The sequence below is a fragment of the Thunnus thynnus genome, chromosome 17 (genome assembly GCF_963924715.1).
Source record: "Thunnus thynnus chromosome 17, fThuThy2.1, whole genome shotgun sequence".
In the NCBI taxonomy this organism is placed as follows: domain Eukaryota; kingdom Metazoa; phylum Chordata; class Actinopteri; order Scombriformes; family Scombridae; genus Thunnus; species Thunnus thynnus.
In genome coordinates this window covers 8,569,091-8,581,908 of record NC_089533.1, presented here as the reverse complement: position 1 = coordinate 8,581,908, position 12,818 = coordinate 8,569,091, and the positions used below count along the sequence as shown (strand labels likewise).

Below are 12,818 nucleotides of genomic sequence, written 5' to 3'. Positions count from 1 at the left end.
CAAAATGAACAGAAACCAATGGTCCCCTGGAAGAACGGGAAAACTCTTAAACTCACTTCCATAAATTGGGAAATGACTGTCAGTAATAAGTTACTGTAAGCGCAAAGAATTTACTGAGCTGATTGTGCAAAACCTTTAATGCTTCTTTTATTATGAGTTCTCTTTATATTAGAGGGTGCTCTCTAATGATGACCACCAGACAAAGGTCACAGTTTACTCACCTCTAGTCTATAATCGGTACTGTCAGCACGAAAAGGGCAAGTTGCACCAACAGTGTGGTCTGGAACCTTATGTGAGGCAGGTGCATGCTGGTTTGATGGGGTGCAAGGTTTGGACAGTGACCTGTCAGATACCTCTTAAGGCTCTGAATTTGGCTTACATCCTGCCCTTTAGCCATTACCAGCAGCTCTGCGTGCAGGTGGAAGGGACTAGGACTTGCGCTTGGGGGAAACAAAATAAATTGCCATAATATGAGAAAGAAGCCATGCTGTTGGCACGTTTGATTCTTCTGAAGGCAGAACACCAGTGTTAAAAATGATTTTTTTAAAAATCTACAATTGATGGATTGAAGACATCTTATTTCGGAGATGGTTCTTTGTAGTGTTTGGTGTCAGTGGGGAGAGACAGCGGTGTTATGTTTCACTCACCGTGGTCCCCATGTTCTTGCCTGTGGGTTATTTTTGTGATCACTACTTGTTTGAGTGCCAGCACATTTGCATGAAGAAGGACATATCTAGTGCTCATAAATAGGAGAGCCAAAAGTATCCATCACCTGACTGTTGACAACCCCTTCTTTACATCTCTCAGTTTGAGTCACGCCACTGTAAAGGAGCCCAGTACACGTTATTCAGGGCAGTTGGCCTCTCTGATAATCACAACGTGCGTCTTGTAAGATTAGAATCAGTATGCAAGCCAGTAAGAAAACAGAATTTAATGGAACAAATGAACAATGAAAAGGCCCTAAAAGTGGTGAGTATTTAAATCACATCTTCAGCAAACGCAGCATACTAAACAATGTTTTCCTTGGATGAAAAGAACAAGGCTGGCACTGTGGGATGTTTATTGTTCCCGCAGTGACTATTTTGGAGTCTGGGAAACTGTTCAAATCTGCCAGAATAAACACCTCATCGAGTAGACTATACACTGTCTGTCACATTAGATTTTACCAATAGCAGTGACTTTTGAAGCAGATCAACAGCAGTATGGTGTCAAATGTTATGCTGACATTAACAGGCTGTGAGCTGCAGCCACATGAATGGATATGAATTAAGAAACATCATTGGTTGACATTCATAGATGAAAATAATTGCTGATGAATCCTTGTGGTTCATTTTTTTAACCATTAATTTGTGGTGGCAAATATTAAAGCCATTAAAGTGACAGATATGATGGCATGAACAAACACAACAAATCCACATAAAAGTCTGTCTGGAGAGAAAGAGAGAGATTTGTATCGCTTTGGTGCTAAAAAGGTAATAATATTCATTGTTAGTTAAAATCACAAGTGTAATGAACAGTTTTTGGACCTGTGGTCTGTTGATGCACCAGTGTGAACTGAGCAGAGTCAGAAATAGTGATGCCAGATGGGAAATGTTAAAGTATCATACCAGTGCCTTAAAATTATCATATTTTGAAGAAAATTATTGTACACAAGTCATAACCAAGAGAACAAATAGACGTAAGTGAGTTATTTCAGAAAACATGTATTTATCGAGACAAACGACTTTTTGACACCACCTACAAATCCAACCACATAGTTTAAAAGGGAGTGGAAGGGGTGTAGTCTTTTGGGACTACTCAAATAAAAATGTCCCAACACTGAAAACAAAAGCATAGCTGTTCAATAAATAAATAAATAAATAAGACTTTTTTTTTTTTTTAACTTTTTTCACATGGATGTAGCAGTAAGCTCTCTCTAGTTCAAACTCTAGCGGGAGAACAACAGCCGTGCTCGTTCATCACCACAACAAGCACAATTGGCTGGAAAGACGTCACTTGAGTAGAGATGTGTAAACACAGATGTAGGATTCATATTTTACAATTCTGATTGTATTAAAATGAGACAGCCTAGACCTGTTGTTCACAAACTTTTTCATATCAAGGACCCCTAAACTGACCCCCATTTGATAAAATGTTGTCCCAGGGTCCCCCATCTGATGAGATTTTTGCTTTTAAATGTTTTACTACAGTAAGTGTGTGAAACCCATGACCAAAGTAGTCATACATTCTGACTTCTACTTATGGATGTAATTATAGTGAAAATAAATGATTCCTCTTTTTGCTTGGGACGCCCCTGGAACCTCCTCAAGCACCCCTGGGGGTCCCCGGACCCCACTCTGAGAACCTCTGACCAAGACTGATTACAACTACTAACACTAAATGACACAAAATGATCAAATTATTGTACATTATGGGACAATTATCGTACAGAGGGCAAAATGATTGTACAAATACGATAATTATCGTATGTCTGGCAAACAGCAAAGACATCTGGTCAAATAGTTCAGAATGAAACTGATTTTCGGCTTTTGGGTTATAAAGTAGGCTAATTTTAAAAAGACAATAAAACAGGTCTATAGCCTACAGTAAACTTTCTTTTAACATGTTTTCCAACCTGTTTTAGCAAAACCCACACCAAGGTAGACAAGAAACTCAAAACAAATTCTTAGGTATTTATAATCTAGAGCAGTGATTCTCAAAGTGGGTCCTTGAGGAGGTTCCAGGGGTCCCCAGAAAAAAGAATAATTTATTTTCACTATAATTTCATAGGTAACAAAATGGCAGAATATTTGGGTCATGGGTTTCATACACTTTCTGTAATAAAACATCTAAAAGCAAAAATCTTATCAGATGGGCTCCCTGGGACAAAATCTTATCAAATGGGGGTCTGTGGTCTAATTTGTGTCAGTTTAGGGGTCCTTGACGTGAAGAAGTGTGAGATCCACTGATGTAGGAAGTCCAGCTCTGCAGCCACATTTTACGCTTTATTATGAAGGGGCACTTCCAGTAGTATCCAGGCTGCTTGTGTCTGAGCTGACAAACCGCTGCACCGGAGAGCTCTGCTTTTTGCGTTGGCAGCCAGTCTTTACCAATCTGTTTCCACTGTTGCTGGGCACGGACGAGCACCGGGAAAGTCGGAAACGGAACGGGACCGGTAAGGCGAAGCGCTTTCCAAGGTTTTGATTTGGCTTGAAAATGAATGTGGATATAGTTTACAAGTGTACAGTTTTGCTGGGTTTTGACAGACTGGAGTAATTAAAACATGTGGTGCTGTAAAGTTTTATTTCGCTCATCGCTTTCGCTGGATTGGTGGATTAACTGTGTGGTTCAGATATAAAGACTAATTGCGCATCAGCAGCACCAGACGTCTAATCCCGCTTTTCCACACTTGTCGTCCCGTAGGAACAATATAGGAACAATAGGCTACTGTAAAGTGTTTCATGAGTGAGAAAGATGTAAGTAAACTGATATCACAAATGAATAAATGAATAAAAAAAACAAGCAACACAGTAGAATAAAGACAACAAAGTGGGATAGATCCTACATGGAGATGCTGATCATTGTAACATGGATTTAGGGATTTTCTTTTTGGACAAAGGTTGGATATCAAAATTTTATAGTCTGCTGCTAGTAGACATTGGCAACATTTCCTTTACTCATGTACTTCTCTGTACCAAACATTATACCCCCATCCCGATTTATGATCTTACTTAATAGTATTTTCCACTGAAAATGGTCAATAAGTTCCTTCTTGGGGACTCTGCCCTGCAGCCTATTGATATTACATTTTGTGTAATTATGGCAAATAGAATATTCACTTTCGCTCTAGAGGGAAATGACTTAAATGTGCTGACATTTTTTACAGACTTACAGTACATATGGAACTTATTAATGGAATTACAGTGACCTTATCAGACTTTGCAGTGTTTCTTTTACCATAAGCAGCAGGAGACTGAGTACTGAGGAGATAATATTACTTTGAGACATTCAGCTTTGCATTGATAATCACTGTCAAATGTCCCACTACATCGTTACGTACTACTGATGGGCATAAAGTTACATTTTTATAACTGATTGGACATTGCAAGGTTCATTGCCTTTGAAGTAGACAAACATTTTACTTTGCATGTAGGACATGTTTCCACAGAGTATTAATTCTGCACACACACACACACACACGCACACACACTCTGAATCAGATATGGTCTACTGGGACCAATATTGACAGATTTAAAAGCCCTCTGCTCATGGAGGAATTCTTGAAGTTTGACATCAATGCTGGCAGTACTCTGTTGAAAAAAAAACCCATCCAGTAAGTACATTTTATAATCATAACTGTACAGAGAGAGGGATACGTGTTGGAATCAGCCAGGCTTCCTAAAGAAAGGATCATTGTGGAGCGTGTGAAACTGTCACTTCATTATATTGAATTTCTACTGAACACCTCTTTTGCTGCAGTCTCGGTGCTCAGTAGCTGTTCTAACAAGTGAGAGCTCTGATAAATCAAGTTAAATATCACAGGGTTGATTTAGAGAAATTGACATAATGCAGCTGCTCTGTACAGACTTTATTTATGGACGGCACCTTTTGAGTCGGCTTCTTCCGCTGAATGGCCCTTGCTGATAGATGCTGCTATCTGTCTTGCTGTTATGATGAAGCGCGCTGTAAGTTTCTCATAGTCATTTGTGTTTTATTGTTTTGTATTGTTTGCTGCAGGGAATTTGGTATTTTGAGTGTTTTTTTTTTTTAATTTTTTATTTTTTTACCCATACTAGATGAAATAGAGGAACAGGAAATTGTGTTTAATGGCACACGTATTCGTAATGTTCAGTACAAGCTCTTTGGTTTCAGGGATACAGTATAGTAATTACAGTCTGTGAAGACATGCGGAACATAAATTAAAAAGTACAAATCCCATGTTGAAAACTTTGGCATCTCATGAGTTGTTGGCTGTTACATAAACCATACTAGTTAGGTTAACCCATGTACACAATTATGGTGAACGCAAATGAGAAACCAAAGACGGAAGAGCCTCCCATACCACTTAGATCTCCTGTTTTGGGGTATTATGGTTTCCCAGTAAATTATAACAACACTGAACAGTAGTGCAGATGAAAACCGTGTTTCGACATTCTCACAGAGAACGTGAAGTGGTCAAGCTTCACTCTAATGTTCTTTAGAGCTAATGCTCACTGTAAGTTGGATCCATAGTGACGCACATATTTCCTTTTTTTACTGACTATATACCAAATGTTTGAGTACCTTAAATTTTTGGTGTATAACTAACACACCATACAACAAGCTTAACTCACTCACAAAGGTCACAGATTCTTCACAAGGGGGGCTGTTAACTGCTAAGTATTTTTTTCTTTGCATTTCTTGCATCATTTGCCAGAACATAAAGAAGAACCAGCCACACAATACAAAAAGGGTAACCTTGTATGTCTTTTGCCACCGCAGTGGAAAACAAATACTTGTTGTTTACAGAGTCTACAAGTGTATCATCGCTTCCTTATAGAGAAATGGACCAGCTAACTGTAGTTAGTAGTCACCTGTAAGTTCAAACTGTTTGTTTTGTAACTTGAAATTGGGTGGATTCTATTTGCAGGAGTGTGTAAATAGCACATATACATTAACAATTTCTACATTTTCCATTATACTGTCAAATGTAATCTCTCAGTAGTATAATATGTATAATATTTATGGTTTTCAGTTAATAGTTTCACTAAAGAATAATTTCAGTTCCTTTAGGAATTCAGTTTGTGTGTGACAGAGAGAGAGAGAGAGACGAGGAAGTGTTTGGTACTCATGATAAATCATGGTGAGTACAGAGGCCTGTACTATGAAGCAGGATTTGTGGTTAGTGAGGTAACTTCAGGTTTAATTCTGGGTTTTCAGGGTTACAATGATGATTCACTTCTTAAAGGGGTATATCGCAATGGTAACTTATGCTGAACAGTTAACCTGCTCCGGAGCAGTTTAACTTCAGAGGATCAGATCACAACCTGTCAACACCCCGACCACTGACCAATCAGATCACTGGAAAAAAAGAGTCATCATTCCTACAGGATCCCGACATGGACAAAAGTTCAGAGTTTACAATAAAGTGACATGTAAAAATGAGCAATATATAATTTTATAGATCAGTGGAAACATTTTATTGTTCCAGGCTTTATATTTCCACTCTGCTTTTAAAACAGAGCTTCTAACAAACGGAGAGATCTTTAATGACACTAAACACATAATAATGACTTTAGCTGCATTTTAATTGTGCAAAGTTTATTTTATACCCGGAGTGAAAGCTGACAGTGTGAATGATTTTACACTCTGATTCCATCGCTGCAGCTCAGAATAACTTGAGACAAATGTGTGATGATAATTGGAAATAAAAACAAAAGATTGTCTTTCATTAGAAAAATAATCCACACAGTGTTAATCGGCTCCCATGATTATAAATGTGACACTGCGGTCAGATAGACTTCATCAGTTATTGACTACTTTTCCACTCTGTGCTTTTGTAACAGAAACAGTCTGGTATTACATTTAAGTTTTTTTATGTGACATATTCAGAATGGTTTCTTCATCATCCAACTAAATAGCAAAAAATACTCACTCAACACTTAAGCCATATATAATAACAACTATATGTATTTTAAGCTTAAGCCTACTTTTAATATTGGAAATTATTTCTAGTGTTTCTACATCTTCTTATTCTGTTGTGTGATCACAGGCTTGTTTACATTTCACTTTGTTGAATATGACTTTTTAATGTCCCTAAAACAGAACTGCAGGTACTTGGTATCACATGAAGTACTTCATTCATGGTTCTGATGACATCGATCGTAATTAACAATCCCGCCTCTTTCACATGAACTTGCTTAAAGCTTGAAAACACAGAGTTGACTGAGCTAGTTGATAACCAGCTTTGTAGTATTGGTTACATGGATGGCCAATGTTTGACTCAGTGAAGCCAACTAACGAAAAGATATCCTGGGTATATTGAACTTTCTTCTTAGTACAGGCCCCAGGTGAACTTATTATGTAAACACAATTATTTAACTAATTTCTGTACTTTAATTACAGCTGCGAGAATAACATCCAGGTTCTGTTAACCTTTCATCACTTTAAGTCTTTTGTTGAACCACCTCACTATTCCACCTACGTGCTGCTGCCACTGTAGATGACTACATGCACAGCAGTATGTTAGGAAATGTCCATGTTACAGCACAATTATGGCCCATTAGCCACTGTCAAATCTTATTTTTTTTTAAATAAATGGCAGGAAAAAATGTATCTCTAGTTTTCCTTATATGGAAAACATATTGAACCGCTACACAAAACCATATTGAACGGTGAGTTTTGCACACTGTTACACCCCGAGGAGATGTAGGTTGTATGTGTGTGTGTGTGTGTGAGTTGGTGGTATTGCTTAGGTTTAAATCATTTGTTGTTGGCAGCAGTGATGCAGAGTGGCGAGGGACAAACAGCTTGTCTTTCGCTATGTAATGTTAGTGGCGGATACTTGTGTTAACTTCCACTTCAGAAAGCCCACATTGAAACATGTCCTGGCAAAATGCAGTAAAGTGGCTTCATGTGCCTTGTAGTGCTCAATGCTGAAGGCACTTATTCATCTCACAGGGTTATTTGAGAGCGAGCATTAATGTTAGACGTGAGAGCGGTCACACTGAGGACCAGCACTTCTGCAGATACTGTCCACTTGGGTTATTGAAGGGATTAATTCTTTTTTGGAAACTGTTAGTGTTACTTTATGGAGAGGATGGCATTAGAGTGCACCACACAAGGAGAAGGAAATGTAAACATTGTTACTTATTCAAGTTACTAGACTACAATTATGCGAAGAGAGACAAAAAGAGCATAATTTAACTTAAAAAGAGAAGCATCCCAGCCCACGCATCTCGATGGAGTTAAGCCTGGAAGTGTCTTCATAGACATAACGTTGAGTTATGTTTATCACCACAATGTTATGACCACAATGCAGGGCGAAGCAGAGTGTCTCCCTCTTAGTGTCTTGACCTCAGAGCCTTCCAGCCTTCCCCTCCTCTCCCACAGATGGATTCAGGTTGTTTGGGCACCAGGCTGGCTCGTGGCTTACACGCATAACATGATGTATGCGCACAAATTTCCATGAATATGTATCTGTATGCTAACGATGTTACTGCCACTGTTTGTCAAGACTTTCTCCATAAATATACCCATGTGTAAGGCAGCCTTATTCAAACATACTTAACTGCTGTCTGTGTTTATCCTTTTAGAGCCGGATGCAGCTCTTTTTTTTAAAAAAAAAAAAAATGCTTTTGCAGTGTTTTTCTGTCAGCCGTTTGCTCTTATATTGCTGCCTCTCACTTTATAATCTGTGATTTTGCTCATCTGCAGTTCAAATGGCCTCTCCTTATTTTGCTTCGACCTTTTGATCCTCCTCCTTACCGCTGTTATCTATGGTATCATCACCCGCTGAGCCAAGGTGACCAGCCCATTCACACTGATCAAAACACACAGCTGGAGCCTGCAATGTCCAAGACTGAATTTAGAGACTTTTGGGATGTTTATTGACCTCTCTCTCTGTTTCTTTCTCTTTCACTCTGTGTGACTGCTACTCTTGATTTCATCCTAGCACAGTGACCTTCAGTTGGATTCCATGAAAAGTTTTGTGCTAAAACTGTGACGTACTCGCTGGCCGCTTTTCCAATTGCCAGTACAAACATACAGTTAATTCCCAATTAGCCAGGGGAAGCTTGGCACTGGAGGACATTGCTGTCCTGTCATGGCCTGGCAGAGCAGCACTGTCTTACTGCATGATAGCTGATAGTTGCTCATGTGAAGCACAAAAAAAAAAAAAAATTCAAATGAGACAAAAACATTGTGGTTTTGCATGTTTTACAATATTTATAATGATTTATTGAAATTTTGTAAAATATGTAATTTGGAGAAATGATCATGAAAGGGACAAATAAATTCCCACATATCATATTTATGCAGATGTCATGTCACAAAAAAAGCTTGATAAATTATAATTTCCCTCACCACACCACACTCCAGGGGTTGAGTGACAGGCCAGTTAACATGATAGGTGAAATGAAAAGGAAAAATCTCTAAAAGGCATGAACACTGACACCTCTAGCAACGCTGTCTCTCTCTGCCAGAAGGAGCGATAGAGTGGTGGTGCCCTTCCACCCCCGAGCCCCTCCGCTGGCCAGAGTTGGTGCCCTGTGTGAGGCTGGAGGTGGCAAAGACAGGGTGGGGGTCAGAGATTCTGACAGCTGCACGGAGCCTGCCTCAGGGCATGCATGCTGGCCTTTTTCCCGTTGTGAGCCCCCTCCCTCCCCTAGCTCCCTGCCTGGCTTACTGGCATGCCCGACCAGAGGTGCTCAGCCTGGGGATAGACTCAGCAAAGGCTGTCTCACTCCTCGCTAGGGAGCTGGAGAACTGACACTGTTGACCCCAAGGGAGGCCAGGCTTAGGTTTCACTTTCTCCCTATCTGTTTCTCTATATAATCCCCCCTCTCCCATCCTCTCTTGACGCCTTTTTCACCTCAACCTCCCCTCTAAGCTCAGTGCCCCAAACAGGAGGTGATCTGGCAGCAAGAAGTTAGAGCAGAGGCGAACAGGAGATGGCGGGTGAAGGGGAGGGGGGGTCAGGTTTTTCACCTACAGTAGAAGCAGAGGGCAGAATCCCCTCAGTGGCACGTTCAGAGTCTGTGTTGAGCTTCATCTGATCTCATTTGATTCGTTGTTATGAAGTTATTATCCTCATTAACAGAAAGCACCAGAAGCCTCACTGCTATGAGCCATAGATGCATGCACGCGCGCACTAGCACATGTGTAATGAGTCACGCGGACAGTGGCCCCAGTGTTAGAGCGGCGCATTCATTTACACAAACACATGCGCACACACAGTGGTGCGTTTATGCTGCTGAGCTGCTGGTGAGTGACGGTGCTTTGGGGTTGAACACTGGCTCAGTGTGTTGGGCCAGGTAAACCTCCTCAGCCACTCTGCACAACAACAAACACTAAATAGACCACTTGTTTGGGTCCAACTGCACTCAGCAGGAAGGGTGGCGGCTAAAATCATTTGATCAGAAATATTATTACAGGTTGCTTTCATGAATATGCAGATTGTGTGTGTGTGTGTGAGTGTGTAGGTCGGTCATAGGCTACTTTCAGAGACAAAGTTCAGACTTAAGATCAGGTAATTGGGGACAAAAACTGTGTGAGAAATCAGATTTTTGGGTCAGTGGTTAAGATTAGGGTTAGGTTAAGGGTTAGGGTTAGGCAAGTAGTGGTTATGTTTAGGGTTGGGGTAAATCTCCAGGAAATTAATGTAAGTCTAATGTACCCAAAATGGACCTAGGACAACATATGAGTGTGTGTGTGTGTGTGTGTGTGTGTGTGCTTTCTGGTATTAAGTTTTTTACATTTATTTATGTAAGGATGGTTTGATGAGTATGCATGGCCTCGCTTCACACACAGTTATTCATTCAGTTACACACATTCACACCTGGTAGCCGCCCAGTACAACCACAGTCTTTCACCAGAGTTCTGCTGAAACTGCCGTGGGTTAATTGCCTTGCTCAAGGGCATAATGGTCATCAATACTGACAGAAGGGAACGTGTTACTCGTTCGCTTTCCCTGCCAAGAATTATTTATAGCTGTAGAGAAGACTAGTTTTTCAGTCTCGATGGTGTGTGTTGAGCCCTTGTCCTCAGACTTTCCAATGTCAGAATTATGATACTGTAGCAACATTCATGAAGGCATTTCATGTGGTAAGGTTTGAAAGAAAGTTTACTTTACTGTGAAATCTCAGTCAGTGCTGCAGTGAAAAATAATACTGATTTTCTCACCGGCTATGTTTTGTTTTGGTGGCTAAATCTGAATGAATGAAATGCATTAGTTTAAGTAAAAGATATTTAGCTGCAAGGGATTACTCTGGGGCTAAATTTCAGAATCACCCTGCACTCTAAAAGATTTAAAAATCATAATATCATTTTGATGCCACAATACTTTATCTGTTATTTCACTGTGGGGGAAAATTCTCAAGTGTAATCAGGTATGCTTAGGTTTGTCCTGACTTAACTTTCACTGTGGCCTACACATAATCTAGTATTTTACTAGAATAATAATAGTATATCATTTATATATAATAGCGTTATCTGGAGTCTCCCACTATGTCTTGCCCCATTTTTACACACTGAAAGGGATCTTTGCTGTCACTGGAAGTATACAGACATAGCTTGGAATAGAAGCAAAATAAACATGGCATACTGTAGCATAAATGTATGAGCAAGGAAGAGTAGCTTTTGAGGAAAATAATATCTGAAAAGACAAATTTTCAGCCACAGGCCAAAGATGTTTTGCTGTCACTGCTGTCACCCAAATATGAAATAGTTACAAATGATGAATATGTAACACTAGCAGCCATCAGGTAAGACTGGCGCCCCGGAGATATTTGGATAAGCATCTATTTGGATCAACATCTATTTTACATTCAGCTATCAGGGGGGGTCTTGGGGTGAAATTAACATTTTGTTCTAACTAGTGAGCCTTGTCATTTGATTACAGTGACAACTTTGTGTAAGAACATGTGCTATTTTTGAAATATTCTTGAAAAAAAAAAAAAGCCCACATCTTTTCATAAGTGTGAAATGTTAACAGCTCTTATTTTCAAGTATTTGCTCTGAAAATGACATAATTAACAAGTTAGAAGAGCTTGTTGTTGTGCAGAAAAGCTTCTTACCTGTGTTAATAAACTGGATGTGTGATTTTTGTGTGTCACGCTCGGCTTCCACTTGATCTGAGTCTTCTTGATGAAGCACAGTGAGCTCAGGAGAAGACGATGCCTGACAGTTTTTTTTATTATTATTATTTTTGCATTTGAAAATTAAAGTAAAAAAAATAAGCTTTTTAACTTGAGCATCATTTATCTATTACAGTGCTTTCACTAATCTAACTACATAATCCGGCAGCGTGTGTGTGAACGAGAGACTGTGTTTCTGTGGGTTTTCTGCTTACATTATTACGCTCGTCCTTTGGGAGCAGCATCTGTTTTATCTCCTGCGCGGCAAACAGCTTCTCCTCTGGCTCCCACAGCTACAGATATCAGCTATCAGAGTCATTACCGCCCGCAGGAGGTGGTACCAAAGCTTCCTCCACCCCACCAAGTCACCAACCCCCACCTCCATCTCTCATTGATCAGGCTGGAAAGACATCAAATCCATGCTGATCACAGTAACCTCCACCGTCTGGAGGGCTGGATCTGTGGCACACACTCTTGTCTTACTGTGTCTCTTATTGAACCACGCTGGCTGTGAGGAGAGGAGGCTGAATATTGATGGGTGTGGTTCAGGTCACCCCAGATAGCCTGATAACATCAGTGATGCTGAAGATGGGCTCGTGATGCCACTATTGACGTAGCGACTGACTCAGAATTGTTTATATCATTCAGGTCTGGTTGTCTCCTTAGAATGAAGTGTGGCTTAGCAAACCTATCACTGGTGTCCTGGCCTTTGATTAAAAGTCAGATTATCAGTCTCTTACCATATGTTGACTAAGCAGCTCTAGGAAACTGAGCTTGTTTGTGCATCTAAATTCTTTCCACAGTCCTCGGTATGTTTTCACATTTTTCAGTTTATCTTTCTGCTTTCTTTATCTTCGTCCTCTCATTTATAGCTGAGGTGTTTTTCATTTCTGTGTTGCACAAGTGTGTGTGGGTGATGTGCCTTTGCACTCTGCTTGGGGCCTCTTATCATCTGTGTCAAACTGGTGGGCTGAGAGTGGATGAAGAAAGCAAGGCCACCTCTCT

General features: G+C 40.1%; 1 protein-coding gene across 2 annotated transcripts in view; it reads left to right on the top strand.

Annotated features, from left to right (window-relative positions):
• The first annotated feature begins 3,050 nt into the window (after positions 1–3,050).
• The window catches only part of znf385c (zinc finger protein 385C), a 124,318-nt gene continuing 114,550 nt past the window's right edge, over positions 3,051–12,818 (top strand). For both annotated transcript variants that reach the window (XM_067570356.1, XM_067570355.1), the window contains exon 1: positions 3,051–3,154. The gene's annotated coding sequence lies outside the window, so the exon portion shown is untranslated. The remainder of the gene's footprint in view (positions 3,155–12,818) is intronic.